The sequence below is a fragment of the Triticum dicoccoides genome, chromosome 1A (assembly GCF_002162155.2).
Source record: "Triticum dicoccoides isolate Atlit2015 ecotype Zavitan chromosome 1A, WEW_v2.0, whole genome shotgun sequence".
NCBI classification, from domain to species: domain Eukaryota; kingdom Viridiplantae; phylum Streptophyta; class Magnoliopsida; order Poales; family Poaceae; genus Triticum; species Triticum dicoccoides.
Window position 1 is genome coordinate 508674498 of NC_041380.1, and position 17014 is coordinate 508691511.

At 42.0% G+C, this 17014-nt stretch overlaps 1 pseudogene; it reads left to right on the forward strand.

The window, feature by feature from the left end:
* Positions 1–11617, forward strand: part of LOC119354235 — a 96353-nt pseudogene extending 84736 nt beyond the window's left edge.
* Positions 11618–17014: the final 5397 nt, after the last annotated feature.

Below are 17014 nucleotides of genomic sequence, written 5' to 3' on the forward strand. Positions count from 1 at the left end.
CGCCACGTTGTCGATCCCGGCGCCGTCCACCACCCACCACCGCTAGATAGGCCAATCCCCGCCGAAAAAAGAGAGAGGGTTTCGCCGCGGCAACCTCTCCACCACCTTCATGGGCGAGTTTTACGGCGCTCCGGCCGCGCAGGGTGGGATACCGACGGCTGTGCGCCCACCACGCCCGCCAGGTGTTCGGCAATTTGTCTGCTCAGTGATGGACTCCGAAGACGAGGAGGCACTCGAGGCGCTGCTGGAGGAGGAAGCCGATGCCGACGTCCAAGACAAAGAGCATCTCATGGTCCTCGCCGCCCTGGCCGGCCTGCTCGCGAGCAATGGAAAGCCATGGCGAGGTGGCTCGACGCCAGAGCGACTGAAAGCAAAGAACCGGCATCGACTGGAAAGCTATTGCATGCTCTACTCTGACTACTTCGTCGACGCTCCACTGCACGGCAACAAAGTATTTCGGCACCGTTATCGGATGAGTCAAAAGTTTTTCCTTAGGATTGTGAATTCCATCCATGAGTTCGATAGCTACTTCAAGTGCAACAAGGATTGCACCGGCAAACTTGGATTCACCTCAATCTAGAAGTGCATGACAACTATGAGGATGCTTCCATACGGAGCTCCCGGTGATTCATTCGACGACTATGGATGCATGGCCGAGTCCATGACCATTGAGTGCTTCTACAAGTTCTGCAGGGCAGTGGTGGCAGTGTTTGGACCGCAATACTTGTGATCACCCAATGCTGAAGACACTGCTCAGATCCTAGCACAGAATGCAGTAAGAGGATTTCCTGGGATGCTTGGAAGCATCGATTGCATACATTGGAAATGGAAGAACTATCCATTTGCTTGGGAGGGGACGTACAAAGGTGCCAAAGGCGGTTATAGTGTGGTACTTGAGGCAGTGGCCACACAGGACCTCTGGATTTGGCTGTCCTTCTTTGGTATGCCAGGAACTCACAATGACATCAACGTCCTGCAGTGCTCTCATGTCTTTGCCAAGCTGGTTGAAGGTCATTTTGCCCGGTGAACTTCGAGGTCAGTGGGCGACACTACAACAAGGGATACTACCTAGTAGTTGGCATCTATCTGAGATGGTCTACATTTGTGAAGACTATCTCAAACCCTGTGCCAGGAGGCAAGAACTCCGACTTTGCGAAGGTTCGAGAGGCTTGCAGGAAGGATGTCGAGCGGGCATTTGGTGTGCTTCAATCTCAATTTGTTGTTGTCTGGTACCCTGCTCAGACCTGATCGAAAAATCAAAATCAAATATGGGAGATCATGACTTGTTGTGTCATCTTGCACAACATGATCATTTGGAGCGAGAAGGAAAGAGCCAGTGTTTGACACTGAACCATATTACAGGCAGGCTCCTCTTGCCCAAGTTGATCACCATCTACCGGCAACCTGGACAGCCTTCCTCAATATGCGTCAGGAGATCCGAGACCCACAGGTGCATCAACAACTGCAGCAGGATCTGGTGGAGCACCTATGGAGGCTCAAGGGCAACGCCTTGCTCGACTTGTGATGAAATATGAGTTTTTATTTGTTAAACTATATAATTTGTATTGAACTATTTGTTGTTGAACTATTTGTTGAACTTTTTGATTTCTATTGATTTTCTGTAATGAACTATGTACTAGAAAAATAAGTTTTGTTGAATTTGCGTCGAACCACGTCGTATATGGGCTGATTTGCGCCGATAGCGGGCCGATTTTTCACCGAAAATGGGCTGAAAAGCGGGCACATTTGCGCCAAAAATTGGCCGATATCAGCGCCTGGGGGCGGCGGCTGGGAACCCAATCATCCCCCAAAGCTGATTCTAGCGCCGGCTCGCCCCTAGGCTGCGATTTTTAAGCCCCCTGGGGGGCCAACGGCTGGAGATGCTCTTAGTCCCTCCCATATCTATATTTATCTATCTATTTCTCTACTAATAAAGCAAAGTGCATTTCTCCAAAAAAAAATATCCTTCACCACCTAAAAGATTTTTGTACAAGGTGGTACTAAATTTTTGTGCGTCCATCTGTTAAAAAAAGGAAAAACAATTTTGTCCCAAATTTTGTACGTGGGTCGTGCACGTTGCGTCCCAGCAAAGCAAAACCATTGGTTTCCTACCCATGCATCTGATAAACATTATTTACTGCATGGGGCGGCAAATAGTCAGAAATTCGCACATAGCACCAAATACTGGGCCTGCCCATTTCCGTTTTTTCTCCATTCTTTTCCTTTTTTAACCTTCTTTTCAATTGTTTTCTTTCCAATTTTATTTTTATTTTTTCCTTTTCCACAAATTCTATTTTTCAGTTTTTTAGGATTCCATTTTTATTGATTTTTTTGTAAAATCATCAGAATTTCAAAATTTTGTTCCCATTTTGAAATATGTTTGAAACTTTCAATTTTTTCTTCTTGTTCCATTCTTTTCAAAATTAAAAATGTTTTTAAATATGTTTACATTTTCCAAAATTGTTTGAAATTTTCAAGATAAATTGTATTTTAGAAAATGATAGAAATTTAAAAAATATTCATGTTTATTTAAATGTTTAAAAAATTAAAGTATTGTTTGTATTTAAAAAACATGTTTTAAAAATTGTTTTCAATGTTCAAAATATGTTTCCATTTTCACAAATTCAAATAAAATTGTTTTCTTAAAAAGAGGTTCATATTTTCAAAAAATGTTTTCTGAATTTCAAAAAAACTATTTCAAATTTTCTTTTTTTCCAAATTTAATGAAATTTTTTAAAAAAAACTTGCATTTTTTAGAAATAGAATCAGGATTTTAAAAGTTGTTTGAATTTCGAAGAATGTTCAGAATTTCATAAGTAATACTTTTTTAAAAAGATCAGAAAAGTGAAAAAAAATTGAATGTTACACTACATTATGTTCTTAAACATTCGTGTTGGTCATTTTTTAGCAGGAGTTGTTTGTTCGAATGGCTATCAGCATGTGGTCGAGATATTGAGGTCATGAGTCTAATCCTTCAACTCGGCGGTTGTTTTTTATTCGTGTCTTAGAAACACACGTTGTTTTGGTAACTACCAGTGGCCTAACCCAGACGCGAACTATTGTGCATCTCACATGTCATTTGACGATAAAAGAGAATATATTGGTTGGCTATAATTAAAAGAAATTGTAGGCACATGCCAATAAAAGAGAATATGCTGGTTTGGCTTTGATTTAAAAAATGTAGGCAAGTAAGCGCTAAAATAATTAAAAAGAATAAACCCTGGTGAAGCAGGGACTACCTAGTTATGCCCTGATTATGACAATGAAATGGGATTCACTGAATTAGTAATCCATCCGGTTACATCATCGTAGGAGAGAGTGGTCGAATCAACTATGCCCTAAAGGTCAAAATGCAGCCACAAAATAAGGAGGCAATCATAACTTAGACATGAAGGCAGGCCCAGAGAGAGAAAAAAAGGCACGAGTTGAGTGGTGGCCACCACACCGACCAACCCCACCACTATCAAGATCTCGCGGGCCAAACATGACCCCTCAGAACACCGCAACTCCTCGCTCTGTCGCCCCACCGCTGCGGAGACCGTTTTGATGGACACATCAGTTACCTCTTGCGATTCTTCACGCAAAAAAAAAATCTCCTGTTGCAATGCACGGGCATATGTGCTAGTTGTCTACAATGCGAAGTTGTGAACACGGGAGCCTCTAGCAAAAATACTAGAGTTTGAAGGAAATTCCACTTGTGAGACACGTATTGCCTATAAACGCCTACCATCAGCTACATGATTGCATCTGTAGTAAAATATGAGTATCTATTAGAAAAAAATCCATTGCACCCACCACCAACCAGGTTACATGAGAAATAGTAACATGATATATACTGATCATGTATAACAAAAGTTTTGCGTCGGTTCTTGCGCCAGAAAACAGAAGTGGTATTTTTTTTCCTAATGGCGACACAATTGCAGTGGACTTTTATGCATTTCACTCCCAAAAGAGCTATAAAATCCAACCTTTGTACCATCGAAGTCTCTGCTAAGAACCGTCGCTTAGCCAAGTCCAGTAGACCTCTTCTATTTCAAAATATGCCTCTCATAGTTTATCATGAAATTTAATTGTAAATTTATTCCTAGAACTATGTCGACCTATAGAAAGATCATGTTGTTTGAATCGTGTATAGACGTTCTTTTTCGGGGGAACGGGCATGTCTGCATGACCTTCCTGCCCCCCGGAGTAGAGAGGAAGAGGGCCTATGTACAGTACTCAAGAGGCCATAGTTACTAACTTAAGAAGGTAACTTCTATATAAATACAACATAATATATTATCTTGAGCCGAGGCTTTTGAGAGTGTCCGTGCAGAAGTAGTTTCTTTTGTACTAGGATTTAGATAAATGATTGGCCAAAATAATTATATGAGTTTGGCTGGTTTCAACCTAATCATTGCATCCAAAATGTACGAAAATGTGGATAGGTCATAGCTACCTAACTTCAAACTACTTAATTCACTTGTTAAATTTCTTGGCATACACCAAATTAGTTTCTTGTCAGATTCATCAGCGCCATGTGTACATCTGTTCATTTGCATGGCCTTGTAAATGCATCCATGTGCAAGAGCTCCACGGAGACTTCACTCATGTCATAAAAAGGCTCAACGAATCTTATAACTTCCTCCAAGGTGTCTCTCTGTTCTTAAATAACTCCAGCTTCTAGGTTCTATTCCTAAATTATTATGTTGCTACTACACACATGCATTCATTTTCCCCTTGTGTAGAATACAAGATCGATAATCTTGGCCAGAGCACGACACTGCCTTGTATGTCGAACGGGAGGCAAACAATAGAGAGGGAGTTGTTTGTGTCGATGAAATGGGTGGCGTCAGAAAGCATGTTAAGCCACATATGGTGATCCTTAACTCTAAGCACACAAAAATAGGCTCCGTCTACCCAGGTCATCAGGCTAGCCGGGAACATCCAGGGGTGAAATGAAGCGGTGAAACTAATCGACAACATTTATCTAGCTAAACAGCTTGGTATGGGGCATGTCGTGCGGTAACTTCTTCAACTTCATCGAATTATGTTCCTTTGCTGATAGGGACCCTGTTTAGTGAAGCAAAATTTCTTCTTAGACTTGCAAACTTTGAATTACGTGTAATGTTTATTTAGCCCAAGGGCATGCAACGAGGCATCACATTTAGGTGGAGCAAGACTATACGGTAATTATGTATTTTGGTCTATGGACTTCCCTAACTTTGTATCTTGTATGTAGTCGACAATCTAGTCGTACGCACAAGTTCTTGGAGTACATGTATTCCGAGCTGCTTTGGTACACTTGATAGAAAATATTGTGAATCTTAAAGGCCATGCACCCGTATGATGAAAAGTAAAATCTAATACAACTGTAAAAGGACAAAAAAAATCTGAATTGTTTTTGTCACACGTGTTTTAATGTTCTACTCCCATGCAAAATTTGGTGCAGAAATAACATTTGTTGTCCTCATGAAAAAAGTTTGATACTTTCGTTTCGAAGCATTTTGGAGTGCTTGTTTTTTTTTTTACCTAAAGCATCACAAATGTGGTCTGTTCACGTAGGTAGAACACTCAAGAATGTTTATCTAAAAAAATCAGATTTTTTGAAATTGTTTTGCTATTTTCAGGATTTACTGTTCATATGCACGTAGGAGCAGAACGACACTTTTGAATCTGAAATAACTTCTTCGGCTCCATCCAAGGCGTTTTCTAGCTCTCTCCTCTTTTGCTTGAGGATCACTGCTCTGGATTTATGTATCGAGCTCCCTATTTGTGGTTTCCCTCGTTTTTCTCTGTCACTGTAGCTTCAGTCTACTTCCAGATCCCGTTTTGTCATTTTTGTGGCTGGTTTGCTCCATAGGGTGGGAAGTCCCATATCTTGTCTTAGCCTCGCCTCTATTCTGAGGTCTGTGTACATGTTGGTGGGTGATTCCCCTTGTGATAGGTCGATTAGTTGTTGGTTTATAGGGATCTCTTGAGCTGTGCTTCTGCAATCCGACAAAGAATCAGTATTTTGGTGATGTATGCAGCAATAATCTGAAAAATATACAACTAGGCAGCCGAATGGAACACCAAAGAGTAGAAATAGAGATAAGAAAAAACACTGGCCCCTGACTGACTGATTTATAGTTAGACACTTTAACCATGTATGACAAATTGAATTACCTTCTAGTGCAATTGTTAGAATTATTATCAATTGATTTCTTCACCATGCATCATAAAAAAAATCCAATATGATCACCGATTGGTCTCTACAGTGAAGCCATGTGCACTTATAAACCAGATGCCACATGGGCATACATAGACTCAGAATAGGCCATTTTGGCACGATGGGCATACAAATGGCTACGAGCGGAGTCACAATTTTCAGATTGTTAGAACAGTTGTCTTGCCCATCCATAGGTCCAGTCCAAGGCCAATGTGGCATTCTTCGCTGTGTGGAGATCTCATCTTGCTGCTATTGAGCTTTTTGATTGTCACCTATAATTAATGTACCGTTCAGGTTCAAGCAAAAGCAGAGGCGCATGCTAGTGGCAGCTGAGTAAACATGCGAGTGAGCCATTCTAGGGGAACAGACCACTACGCGATGAGACGGCGGTCGTCCAGCGCTACGTGAAGCTGCTTATTTGAACAATTGACCGGTTTGAAGATTAACTTTCATAAAAGCGAGTTGTTCTGTTTTGATAGAGCCAAAGAATAACAAGATGCTTATACGCAATTGTTTGGATGCGAATTGGGAACACTACCTTTTACATACCTAGGTATTCCCATTCACCATCGTAAGTTAACAAACAGAAAATGGAAGTACATCGAGGATCGGTTTGAAAAGAAACTGAGCTGCTGGAAGGGTAAACTCATGTCTTATGGAGGCCGATTGATTCTTATTAATTCGGTGCTCACGAGTATGCCTACGTTTCTTTTATCCTTCTTTGAAGTCCCAGTTGGGGTTAGGAAAAGGTGGACTTCTATCGGTCTCGTTTCTTCTGGCAGAGTGATGAACTTAAGAGAAAATACCGACTAGCCAAATGGGATATAATTTGTCGACCGAAGGACCAGGGAGTCTTGGTATTGAGAATCTAGAAGTCAAGAACAGATGCCTTCTCAGTAAGTGGCTATTTAAGCTATCAGTTGAGACTGAGGCAACTTGGTCGTAGATTCTACGTAGCAAGTATTTGCACTCTAAGACTTTGTCACAAGCGACAGTGAGACCGACTGACTCGCCGTTTTGGAAGGGCTTATGAGAGTCAAAGCTGCTTTCTTTAATAGAACAAAGTTTATTGTCGGTAATGCCAACAACACTCGATTCTGGGAGGATACTTGGCTGGGTGAAACGCCGTTGGCTCTGCAGTATCCGTCCCTGTATCGTATTGTGCAGCGACGTGATGCTCTGGTCGCAACGATTTTGCAGTCAACGCCCCTTAATATTCAGTTTAGGAGGGTGCTTACTAGTGATCGATGGGAAGCATGACTTCATTTAGCGAGTAGACTGATGGAGGTTTAGCACACTCATCAGCCCGATCAGTTGTGTTGGAAGCTTACTACGTCTGGAGTATTCACTGTCAAGTCGATGTATATTGATGTCATCAACTCTAGTGTTATTCCTAGTTCCAAACATGTTTGGAAAGTCAAGGTTCCTTTGAAAATCAAAGTGTTTATGTGGTTTGTACATAAACAAGTCATCTTAACAAAAGATAATTTGGTTAAGCGCAACTGGACAGGATCTACTAGGTGTAGTTTCTGTGATTGGGACGAATCTATCAAGCACCTTTTCTTTGATTGCCCGTTGGCGAGAGTGTTGTGGCGCACGGTGCAAATTGCCTTTAACATTACTCCTCCAATTTCGGTCAGTTCATTATTTGGAACGTGGCTTGTTGGGATAGAGTCCGAGACAGCTAGACAAATCCGCGTAGGAGCATGTGCCTTGTTATGGGCAATTTGGAACTGCATAAATGATTTGGCTTTTAACAGAACAACACCTATTCATTTTTTGCAGGTTTTGTTCAGGGCTACTGCGCTAATCCGTATGTGGTCCTTACTCACTCCGACGGAGGCCAGGAAGTGTTTGGTTACTGGATCTGTCCGGTGGGAGATGGTGGCGCGGGATATCTTCAACCGGTTTGGATGACGGTCATGTAATAGGATAGGCGATTAGTTTACCTATTTTTATTTTGCCAGCCGGTTGTGGCTTTTGGGCCTTTTGTTTTTGGCTTTGTGGCTCTTTGTGAGCTAGCATTTCATTTGTTTCCAGACTGCAAGACCTTGTTGAACTACCTTATTTATTTATAATTGTGGTCGTATGCAGCGTTCTGATGCAGAGGCCGGGGAGTCCCCCCTTTTGAAAAAAAAACGTGGAGCTGCTGCCGCGGTGCCGCGGCGACGCGGACGCGCGGCCGATGTCGCGGCAGACCTGGTCACGACGGGTCTGCTTTGACGCGCTCATCCGGGCGCACACGAGCTCTGGGAGGCCGCACGCCACGCTCCCACTCCATGCCCACCTTCTCCGCGCGGGACTCCTCCCTTCTCTCCTCAAGTCGCTCGCCCTCTTCGCTGATAATACATCCATCATATTCCGCACCAATTCTCTCACTCCCTTCTAAGGCCAACTCCACCGCGTGACCCCATCTTGTCCGGGTACGTCCGTTTGGGATAAAACGGACGAATAGCGCGGCCCAACACGCGGCCTCAAACGAACAAATGTCCGGATTCCGTCCGTTTTCGATCTATCCCTGGCCCAAACTTGCGCTTGGTTTGGGGTGAAACGGACGCGCGCGGACGGCTTGGACGCACGCCCTTGTCCCTCCCGCGGCCCGCCTGTCAGGGACACTAGCAGTCCCTCCGCTCCCAACGCTTCCACCCTCTCTATCCCGCCTCGCCCCGCCGCCGGCGCCGCCGCTATTCTTCGGCCGCCTCCTCACCGCGCAGCCCCTGGCCGTCCCTACCAAACCACATCTCGACATGGCCGCCACCATGCCCGCGCTTTCGCCGTAGTTTTGGCCGTCGATCGAAGGAGGTTTGGCCATCGCCGTCTTTGCCGGTGGCAGAGGGGACACGACCGCCGGCGACGTACCACGACGGCCTCGGCAGCTTCCGACGAGAGCTCTAGAGCGGTTAGTAGCCGGCCGGCAACCACCCCTGCTGTGTCGAGGTGATCATCGCGGCCTCTTCGCCACCACGACCGCAAGGTGTTCGACATTTTGCCCACAAAGGTATGAACAGTGGAGACGAGTTTTTCTTCCAGGCATGCTGTGATCGAGGTGTTTGGCCCAGAGTACTTGAGCCAGCCAACTGCCGCTGATACAGAGAGATTGTTGGCGACCAACGCAGCTAGAGGCTTTCCAGACATGCTTGGCAGCATAGATTGCATGCACTGGGAGTGGAAGAACTGTCCATTTTCTTGGCAGGGCCAGTACAAGGGGCATGTCAATGGGTGCACTGTCATATTAGAAGCGGTGGCATCGCAGGATCTTTGGATATGGCATTCTTTCTTCGTCATGGCAGGTTCTCACAATGATATCAACGTGCTGCAGCATTCTCCGGTCTTTGCGAGGCTTGCAGAAGGCCACTCCCCACCTGTCAACTTTGAGATCAACGACCACCAGTACAACAAGGGATACTATCTAGCTGATGGTATATATCCTCAGTGGTCAACTTCTGAAGACAATCTCGAAACCCCAAGGTGAGAAGAGAAAGAGATTTGCCCAAATGCAAGAGAGTGCTAGAAAGGATGTGGAACATGCTTTTGGTGTGCTTCAATCCCGGTGGGGTATCGTTCAAAACCCTGCACTGTCATGAGATGAAAGGAAGCTTTGGGAGGTGATGGCTGCTTGTGTGATCATGCACAACATGATCGTCAAGGACGAGCGTGATGAGAGTATCTTCGACCAAGGATTTGATTATCAAGGTGAAAATATTGAGCCCCTGCACCAAGACCCGGCCACATTTGAACGGTTTGTCCAATTCTACCGTGAGATGCGTGATTGGCACACTCATTTGAATCTTCAAAATGACTTGATTGAGCACGTGTGGGATCACGTTGGCAACCAATACATGTATTGGTTCATTTTATGTTCGGTCAAGACAATTTTGATTTGGTTGTAAAACTATTTTAATTTTCAGACAAATATTTGGGTGTAAACTAGTTTGATGAAAATATAAGCATTTTTGTCCCTGACGGATGGGATGGGGCAAACGGATGTGGCCGCGCGCTGGGCGCACGGCCACCGCATCCCAGGACACTCCCGGACACGACCACATTGCCCTACCCAAACGGACAAAACGGACGTCCGTGCCCACGTCGGTGGAGTTGACCTAACGTCCCGGGCGCGCATTGCCTCGCGCTCGCCGTCCATGCCCACGTCGTCAGGCTCGGCCTCACGGGGTTCCTCCTCGTGAACAACGCGCTGCCTATCCGATGCACACCTCGGCCACCGTGGACGCCTTCCACGGTCAACACGCTCATCACGGCACGCTCGCTGTTCGACCAAATGCCTGCGAGGAATACTGTGTCTTGGAGCGCCATGGTGAATGGATGGCTACGTGCAGGCTCGAGACGGGAGGGAGGCGCTGGGGGTGTTCTCCCAGATGCAGACCCAAGATGTCCGCACAGACGACACGGTTCTTGTTGCGCTGGGGGTGCTTGCTGCGTGCGCGCAGCTGGGCGCTCTGGAGCAGGGGAAGTGGGTACATGGCCACCTCAAAGCAAACAATATTTGGTTGATATGTATGCCAAATGTGGCGAGGTGCAGCTTGGAATGGAGTACTATGATCAAGGGCCTGGCTATGCACGGCCGGGGCTCGGATTCGTTGACGCTCGTTTCCCACATGAAGAGCTCAGGTGTTGAGCCGGGTGACATTGCCTTCATTGGCGCGCTCTGTGGGTGCACACACACTGGGTTGGTTGACAAGGGTCGGGAGCTTTTCAATTCCATGGTCAGCAACTATGGTATTAAACCAAAGATTGAGCATTATGGGTGCATGGTAGACCTCCTGGCACGGAATGGCTTGCTTAGTGAGGCCAAAGACATGGTTGAGAAAATGCGCATAAAACTGGATGCCTTAATATGTTGTAGCCTTGTAGGTTTCACAAGAATGTGGAGTTGGCTGAGTAAGTTATAAAGCACTGGATTGAATTGTAGCCAGACAAAAGTGGTGCCTGCTTCTGATAGGCATGCTTCTGCGAAGGAAATTAGGCGCCTAATGCGCGAGAAGGGAGTTGAGAAGACATCTGGATGTAGCAATGTGGAGATTGAAGGAGTTATTCACCAATTCATTGTTGGAGATCTGTCTCATCCTCGAATAAAGGATATTTTGACAAAGTGGTATGAGATATATATTAGGATAAGGCTGGAGGAAGGTTTATGTGCCTGATAAGAAAGAAGTCCTGCTTGACATTGAAGCAGAAGAGAAGGAAGGTGCACTCAGCCGCCACAGTGAATAGCTAGCGATCGCATTTGCTTTGATAAGTAGAAGTGATTATGTGCCCATTCGGATTGTCAAGAACCTCAGAGTCTGCCAAGATTGCCATCATGTCACCAAACTTATATCCAAAGTATATGGGAGAGAAATTATTGTTAGAGATCGAACATGTTTCCATTTGTTTAAGGATGGCACCTGTTCGTGCAAGGACTATTGGTAGTAACTAACAAATTTGTGTATTAACAGTGTGCCTGTTTCATTATAGAGCATGGCTTGTTGAGCCCCAAAAAAGGAATCTCCCTTTCATGATACGTCAGTGATGCATGAGTTGAGGGGATAAAGTTGGTGAAAAACAAAAGTTACTTGCTAGTAATTATAATGTACATATATGTAATCATGCAGTTATTAAGTCTATCAATAGATATTCATGTTCACAACTAAAAAAAGATATCCCTGTTCATCTCATAGAAAATACATATTACAGGGATATATTAACCTTCTTGTTACATTTAGTTCTGAACCAAGGATACTATTTTTTGTTGAAAAGAAAACAAAAGCAATGCACTATGTATATTAACCTTGTCCATGGATTTAGCTGGAAAACATCATTAACCACAATATCATGCCTACACGATTATGGCACTACTAGCAAGAAATGAACCGCGGATGGTCGTTTCAGGTTGAACCTCTGTTCAGAGAGCCGCTGGCACAAGAAGATGGTGAATAATAGCTCTGTAAAAGAAACAACTGAATAGCTGAAACATTATAGTAGTAGAAAACTCTGTATGTTTATTCTGACATAACAATTGCATGATTTCTGCTGGGTAAGAAAAACATAATAGTTATTTTGTCGTCAACACCCAGAATTACATCTACATACAACAGTGGTAAAAAAACACATCTATATGTATCAGAACCAGGATAAAGAATAGTTATTCTATCCCCCTCTATTTTGAAGTCTCTGCAACAGCTTTTTTACTTCACATTAATTTATCTTATGTCGAGAGAGATGCAACTCGGAAAATATATAATGGACGTATTGTTTTACGTGATACAAAATTACAACAGTAAAAACGTAGCATAAATACATATATGATATACAGATATAATTTTTGTGGTTTTGCATTCTTATTTTTCATCTCCTTATGTGGTTTTTTGCATTATGAGTCAACATGAATGTAACTATTTGACCTAACATAAACTCAGGATGTAACAATGTAGAAAATAGCTGGGTGAAAAACAACTTATTCTGCTCCCTCGGTGTTGAATAGGGTGCATAGGGTACTAAATTTGCCCCAAGTTTTGTTCAACCGAGGAAAGTTGGACTTGTTAGTTCTCACAATTGAGCAAGTTTTCTAATACTCCCTCTGTTCCATATTAGTTGTAGTTGATTTAGTACAAAGTTTATACTAAATCAGCGACAACTAATTATGAATGGAGGGGTAATATGTTTTTGCACACCGAAGGACGTTCCTAACATAAAGTTTTCTAATATAAAGATGTTCCGAATTTAAAACTATCCATGAATTTTGAAAACTGTTCATTTTTTCTGATAATGTTCATGAATTTGTTTTACAGATTGTTCATGCGTATATTTTTCAAATATTTTATAAAATTTTCAAAATAAAAAGGGGAAAGTTCATATTTCTAAGAATGTTCATTGCTAATTTTTTTAAAGTGAATGTGTATATTATTTTCAAGTGAATGTGTACAAAAATAAAAACATAAAAAGGAAATACTCCCACCGTCCCGTAATGTAAGACATTTTTTCACACTAGTATAGTGTCAAAAAAACATCTTATATTATGAGACAGAGGGAGTAATAAAATTAAGAAAATGCTAAAAGGAGAAATAAAGGCAAAAGGCGTAAGAAAAATTAGAAAGAAATAAAGAAAAAAATGGTAGTAACAGGGAATAAAACGAAAAAATATAGTCAAAACCCCATAGCCAAACACGAAAAGGAAATGGAAGAAAAAATCTGCCACAGCCAGCACACCAAAGTGAGCGAAAGAAAATCATCAAAAATATAGGAAAAGGAAAAGTAACCAAAAATAAAACCAGAGCCCTGTTGTAGGCCGGCCCAAACTCTCCATGTGGGGTGCGTTTGTGGGCCTTATTAATCGATGGGCCTCGCAGATTTAGCGTTACCGTGTGATACTCGTTGGCACTCAAATGAACAAAAAATCATTTAAACGAAAAATCGGGCGATGAAAACAGAAATCATCTAGCTCTAAAAAAATCTGAAACGCCTGGATCTGGAAAATTATGTTGCAATATGTTACATAATTGCATTCGAAAATAGTATATTTTTTAATGATTATGAATTTGTAGGTTCATGAATTTTCAAATATGTTCGACATTTAAAAAAGGTCATGCATTTTAAAAATGGCCAGGGATTTCATAAATATCCCAAAAATCAATTATTCATTAAATTTTTAGAAAGGTTCAAGAATTTTGGAAAATTTCACAAATTCTAAAATTATTCACCTACTTTAGGCAATACATGATTTGTAAAAATAGAATCGCATGGGAATTTTAAAATGATCACGAATTTAAGAACAAATTCACCGAAATTTCAAATGTTATGAATTTAGTAAATATTAACAACTTTTTAAAAATGTTCACAAAGTTTTAGAAAGGATCGTCAAAATTTTAAATATATTCATGATTTTTTAGAATACACATTTTCAATAATTATTAATGAATTAAACACAAAAGTAAAAAAATAAAAAGAAATAAAACCGGACGAAGATGAAAGTCGCTTTTCAAAACTAGAGAAAAAAAAGGAAAAACCGATACATGGGTTGGCCCATTGACGCGCTACATTATGTGATTCTTGCTGGTTGAATTCTTTGTTATGAGCAATGTTGTACCGTGTCACCCATTGTGTCAAATTTGAGGCCAGGCACAGTCGATGCTGGCAAAAGTTGCCAACGCAGTACTTGGGCATGCTTATTGATGACAAAAGACTAAGAAATGCTCACTAGAATCCTGTAGAGGAGAATATAGGAGACATTAGGGCAGGTTGGATTGATAATTGTTATTTATACGTGACAAGGTTCTATTTACAAATGCATGTGTGAGTTGTGTGCCTCTGTGTGTGCTCTAATTTCTTGAAACTCCAAAAGACTTGTGAAATTATGAACTCCACTATAACAAGAATGGTTTAGCAAGAGTCAAAGAATAGAAGGAAATGTCAATTGATTAATTGGAAGAAAAGTGTGCTTTCCCAAAGATTGTGGAGGGCTTGTGGTACTTGATCTTCAAGAAGTGAACCAGTCGAGTGATCTTCTTCACGCCAGGGGAAAAAGCACAATAAACTGATTAAGTGGGTCGGCCCAATAGCATGCATCATCGTGCGCGTTTGCTCGATGTCCAGTGCGCTACGCGCTAAATAGGAGGTCCCATCGCGCGTGGTCACATTTATGAGCTAGAGACTTCCTAATCGTCCCGTGGTCCCCCCCCCCCCAACCACCTCCAATGTGTTGTTGCCTGTGATTGAGGTGTTGGACTGTACCATGTCGTTGTGCCCAATCCGGTGGTCTTCCTTGGATAGAAATTCTTAATTCTTATGTCTCTATGAATTACAACATGGCCTCTTGATTGATGGTACTCTGTAGTATCTGATAGTGGAAATTTGGAAGATGGACAAATACCGGCATAACATCCATTAGATTTAAGTCAAATTACAAATTATATTAATTTAAGGGTATTGTGAAAGGAGTTTGTATATTCCAGTATGTGTTCAACTGCAGACAATGCATGGATAGACATGGTGAAATTGATCACGAGTATGAATGGATAACACATGACATTTTACTCTTTAGGGCGGGTAAACAATGTGGGTTTGGTTGGTCTCAACCTGGTTATCCCATCCAAAGTGTGCCAAAATGTGGATTTACATCACAAGAAGCTAAGTTCAAATTACTTGATTCACTTGTTAAATTTTTGTTATGATTTTCAAGTTAGTTTCTCAACCAACTCCTCTATGTGAATCGTATGTTCATATGCGCCATGTGTGCATCTATTTTTTTTTTGCATGACCTTGGAAATGCATCAATGATTGGACGTGCAAGAACTCCACGAAGACTTCACTTGCGTCATAAAAGGTTGAAGAACTCTTACTACTTCCTCCTATCTCTCCATTCTTAAATAACTCCATCTCCTCTATACAATTCCTAAATTTCTATGTTGCCGCTATATATGTGCATCGCTCGTTTTCCTCTTGTGTGGAACAGAAGATCGATAATCCTGGCCAGAGTATGAAATTGCCTTGGATGCCGATCTAGAGGCAAACCATAGATGATAGGTTGTTTGTGTCCTTGGAGTAGGTGGCATCAGAAAGATCTGAAGACGTAATTGAAGAAAATAGGCTCTATGCGGCCCAAAATAGGCTCCATAATGGTGCTTTCCAAGTGCAAATGAAAGGGAGCATTGTGGTTTAGAAGCTTGCTTTGTTATACATGTGCACTACATGTTAGAAAGAATTGAGAAGTGTTGAGCCTCTTGGGCCTTGACACGTCACATCCCTTCATTTCCCACTTGCTTCATTAATCCAAGACTTAAGAGCTAGAAAAGTTCAAATAAAATGCGGACATGAAGAGAAATTTGAATTGTCGAAGTTCATGTATTTGAAGAAAAAATTCAAAAAATCATGAAAAAATAACAATAATATTCCAAGAAAGTGACGCCACCCTCGCCGTCATCTACCTCCTTTTCCAAATGTAAATCTGAAAGTATTATCAAATCGAACAACGAGTTCACTTGTTGGGAACTTCAATATGTGGAAAGTTGCACATGTGAAACTATTGAATTACGTACTGATTGAGATGCTTGTCAATAATCTCTTACAGACGGATACTACATGGTCCATTGCATAACACTCTTAACTTAATATTTGATCTACTTGCTCATTTAAACATGCCTACGAATGAGCTCACGGCCTAGAAAAGACAATGGTTGTTTAGCCTCACTATCCCTGTTCGATTCTTAGGATTGATAGTGTGCTATTGTAACATCCTAAATTTTCAATTTGGAATGTTATACACTAGATCATCATGGCATATCATATTTTATTTGCTTTTGGTTTTGATTCTAGAAATTCTACGCAACTCAAGGACCCACGGGGAGAGTTGGGGATTTCAGTATTTTCATATTTGAGTTTCTCAAATTTTGAGAATAGGATCATTTGATTTAATTATTTTATCATCAATTATTTCTATTACAAAAATATGAGAGAGGGAATAAAATGACTTTCCCAAAATAAAGAAATATTGAGGATTTAATAATAAAATCAAATAAGATTTTATTTCGGAGTTTTTCGTTATTTTATTTGAATTTAGGAAAAATATGCGTTTTTCAAAATTGCATTTAGGCCCCAAATAAATGTTCACCTTGTGCGGCTTGATTTTAGAAGTCGGGGAAAATTTATTTCGGAATTTTTTAAGTCCGTTTAGTATTTCTTTTATTTGTTTTTCTGCGCGGAATAATTAAAAAAACGAAACCGACCTACGGGCCGTGTTAGGCCCGGACTCCTCCGGACCGGCCTTTAAAGCCGGTCGCCTGACCCCGCAGCCCACCGAGCCGCCCCGCCGCTCCGAACCCTAGCGTCGCCCGC